The following is a 4,452-nucleotide window of genomic DNA, read 5'->3' as shown; positions in this document are numbered from 1 at the left end:
TGCCGCGGAGCGGCTGGGCCCGTGAGCCGTGGCCGCTGAGCCTGCGCTCCGCAATGGGAGAGGCCACAGCAGTGAGAGGCCCGCGTACCACAAGAAAAAAAAAAAAGAGCACTAATTGACTCATAGATTTAGGTTAGGGACCTTTGTCTTGTCAGCCTGCCAAACCTTCCCCATTCCTTGCCCTCACTAAACCCTCCCAAACCTGCTGCCACTCAAATTATTAAACCATTTTCTTTTCCTGCCACTACTTTCGCCCTGTGTGGCTCAAGTCTAAGCTTGCTTCTTAAACAATGGGTCCAAGTGCCACGTGGGCAGGGACTGTGTGCTTTTTAGTCAACCATGCATTGGCCCCAGTTCCCAGCCAGCACCTGGAGCAGAGCAGGCATTCAAGAAGTGTTTGCTGAAAAATAAAAGCTAGGCTATATGGTTTTCTTTGTGATTCCTGATTCCACTGCTACATTTTCAGGCCAAGAAGAGGTAGCCCAACACCCCAAGCATGTATTCTTCAAAATGCCTTTACAACTGTTATTTTCCAATTGACTGTGAAAAAGAATAAACTCCCGTGACCAGGAAGACAGAAAGAGAACTCGTTTACATGGCCCCAGGCTCAGCAAACCCACTGGTAGAGATGCAACAACTCACAATTGCCCATCCCAGGGAGGCTGGTGGAGGAGGGGTTATTGTTAACTTAGTCATCCTCTTTATTCAAGGTGGTGGTTTTGCTTGGGCTTGTTTTGACCCATTGATCTTCCCTACAGATCTATCTCTTACTTGGAAAACAATCATGTTTTCAATCTTCTTTTACCTATTCACCTCCTACTTTTTAAAGATTTTAATTTTTAGATTCTTTTCCTATCTAACACAACATTGCAAATCAACTCTACTCCAATATAAAATAAAAATTAAATTTAAAAAAGGCTTTAATTAGTTTACACCAAAGTTTTCAATATTCACAAGTCTTCTTCATGTCCTGTAATCAAAATCCTTCATAGGCCTTTGTATTCATTTTCTTAGGCTGCCGTAACAAAGTACCACAGACTTGGTGGCTGAAACAACAAAAATATAATCGCTCACAGTTCTGGAGGCCAGAAGTCTGATTGCAAGGGTTGGTTCCTTCTGAGGCCTCTCTCCCTGGCACGAGGACAACAGCCTTCTCCCTGTGTCTTCACATTGCCTTCCCTCTATACACATCTGTCTGTGTCCAAATTTCCCCTTTTCATAAAGACACCAGTCACATTGCCTTAGGGCCTAAAGAACTTATCTCCAAATAAAGTCATATTCAGAGGTACTAAGGGTGAGGATTTCAACATATTTGCGGGGAGCAGACACATTTCAACCTATAACAGTCTTTCTGTACTATTGGAAGCACCCATAGTGAGAGTTAGCTGGAAAATATAAAGAAACTGTTTTTTTCCCCATAATTCTGAAAATTAACTCATTACAGAGATCACCAACCCCTTTAGCTCCAACTCCCAAACAAAAAATAATAATAATAAATAAACAAATGAGGTCTACATTCCCAAAAGTCTAACTGCTCTCTGAAGCAACCCAGTCCTACCTGCTGAACTTTCCCACTCCTGATGGATCAATAACGCTTTCTCCTTGCTGCTACATCATTGGACCCAATTTCTCTAAGTCAGGCTTAGGAGCTTCAAGTAAACCAGTGGCCTTGATTCTTACTAGGTAAATCCAACCAAAGAGGAATAATTTCTTGCCCAAGGTCAGTAAGTTAGGCATGAATTGTAGCATGCAGCCTATGAAGCCAGAAAAAAAAAGCAACCTATCCCAAGAGTCCACACAGAGAGTAGCTGCCGCATCACAACTGGGCTGAGAGGCAAGAGCCAAGCTGAGGGGGTAAGCTAAGTTCAAAGGTCATAGAAAGTCACCAACAAATGACAGGCAGCGTTCCGAGATCAGAGTCAAACTTCAACCTTTGCTGGGAGAGAGGTTTGAAAAGGAGCTTTGGGGACATCCAAGGCCTCCCTGCTAGCCAGCTCAGGCTGCTTTAAAAGGCAAATGGGATGTGTTTTTCAGTGGGTACCAGGGGTCCTCTTAAAGGCACCATCTAGCTCTATCTTAAGTAGGATAGGAAAAAGCTTCTCTGAATGCCTGGGAAAATGGAACTGATGCCTTCCTCTTAGACTTGGAAAACTAAAAAAGACATTTCCCTAGGAGTCAAAGACTTTATAAATTCCTTGTTTTCTATTATTCTCCTTCCACAAGAAGTTTTTCAAATATTTTAATAGATTGGTCCTCATAGGGAAACAAGGAAAATATGAGGCACAGCAAGTAGTTAGGAGCAAACGAACCATGTTCATGGGGAAGCATATGCTCATGCTGACGCATACATTTGTTTTTCCGTTTGCATTTTATAATTGTTAATCACAGAAGCATGTGACAAATAAGCAGGATCAGAACCATAAGAGTTTCATGAATCGAATAATTTTTCATGGAGTCAATATTGGGCTCCAGGCCCTGGAGAAATAAAAATAACAAAACAATATCCTGCCCTTGGAGCTCCCAGTCTAAGTGAGCCGGATGCACAAGGAAGTAGATAGTAACACCAGGAGGTGACAAGGACCCCTGAGATGCCCTGGACTGTCCAGGTATATTGGGATGGGACCCTAAGTACCTAGGGGACGAGGAGAGGCCATCTGGAAGGAAGACCTAGGACAATGGCAAAAGCTCTTTAGGAACCCAATATGCTCCCGACCCAATAATTTGGTCACATGCAAACGCTTTCCTTGTCCCTTGAGAAACTGCGCTATTACTTCCTTTCCTGGTACAGCCCAAAGAGGCTGGCATGCCAAGCAATTTACTCTTACAGGCATCTGTCAGTGAGGCATAGTCTTTCATCTTTCATTGAATTATAACATATATATGTAAAGTAAGCACATTTTAAGTGTAAAGCTCAATGAATTTTTTTCATAAGTATAATGCCGAGTAAGCACTACCTAAAACAGGACTCAGGACATTCCCGGCACCCACAAGGCTCCCTCATGCCTGTCTCAGTGACTACCTACTCCCTGGAAAACATCACCATTCTGTTGTTGTTGTTGTTGCGTGATTTGTTTATTATAAACTATCATCTTGAGTCAAATTATAACATGTAAATCGAGATTTCCTTGTCACTAAGAAAATAAACCAACATTCTGCTGATGTTTGTTTTTCCGTATGGACTCCTAAATGCCTGCTTTTAAATTCTGTCAAATTCTGAATTCTCGAGCTCTTAAGAAAACAGCGTTCTTATTCTCATAACCATGGATTCGTTTTGCCTGTCCTTGAATCTCATGTAAATGAAATCACACAGAATATAGTTTTTCATGTCTGGTTTCTTTTGCTCATTTTTACGTCTGTGAGATTCACCTATGTTTCTCTGCATACCACAATAGCTTGTTTTTATTTTTGTGGTGTACTCCATATACCACAATTTATCTGTCTGTTCTACTGTTGGTGGATATTTGGGTTGTGTTCAATTGGAGATACCATGCATAAAGTCAGTTTGAACATTCTTATGCCTGCCACATATGTGCTCATTCCTCTCAGTTATATTACTAAGAGTGGAATTACCCTGTCAAAGGATACAAGCATATGTCATTTTAGTGGGTACCACCAAACAGTTTTACAAAGCAATAGTGCCCACTTACACTCCCATCATCAGTGTCTGAGAGTCCCAGTTTGAGCTATAATCCTGGGTGCAAGTTCCCCTTGGTATCTCTGTGTGTAAACTGGGAAGTCTGTCTAAGAAGAGAAACTTGCAATGTCAAAAGGACTCAACATGTAACTATTTTCTGACCAATGCACTAGTCCCTCCTGCTAGAAGACTGGATGGAGGATGGTTAGTTGGATATACTAATAGGGAAGCACGAGCTAAGAAAACAGCAAATAGATACAAAGTTGGACTCTGCTGGCCAGACTGTTGCACCCAGGCTAACAGCATCTATAGTGATGGTCCCTCTGCCAAGTTCTTCTTCATGTTGGCTGGCCTCCTCGTTACCACTCAGCTTAATGGACTTAAGGACCAGAAGGGCTGACCTAGAGTCAACTGGGTGCTGTCCACAAATACTGATGGCTTTGGATACCTTCTCCTGGGGAAATCCTATAGAGGCAAACATTTCTTAGAAGTCCTTCTACTTCTTCAGTACTTGGCCATGTAGCAGCCAGCCACAAGGAAATTGCACATGTTTGGTAAGAAATATCACAGCTCCATGGAGGAAGTGCTGGGAAAATAGTAATAATGCTCTTGAATCTTTCTGACAACCAACACATCTGCACACACAGGGGGAAGATGTGCCTTTCACATCTATTAAGATATCAAATGAAAGCGGAAAAGCAAGACCGAAGACGCTAGTCTAAATATCCTTGCTGAACCCTCAAAGACCACTCAGAAGACACTTGAAGACATTGTAAATGTCTTCTTCCAAAATACTAAAGCTCCCTAAAAAAAACAGA

Source organism: Aethalodelphis obliquidens, unplaced genomic scaffold (genome assembly GCF_003676395.1).
Source record: "Aethalodelphis obliquidens isolate GAN/ISIS:26980383/991018 unplaced genomic scaffold, ASM367639v1 scaffold49, whole genome shotgun sequence".
Taxonomy (NCBI): Eukaryota; Metazoa; Chordata; class Mammalia; order Artiodactyla; family Delphinidae; genus Aethalodelphis; species Aethalodelphis obliquidens.
This window is presented reverse-complemented; position numbering follows the sequence as displayed.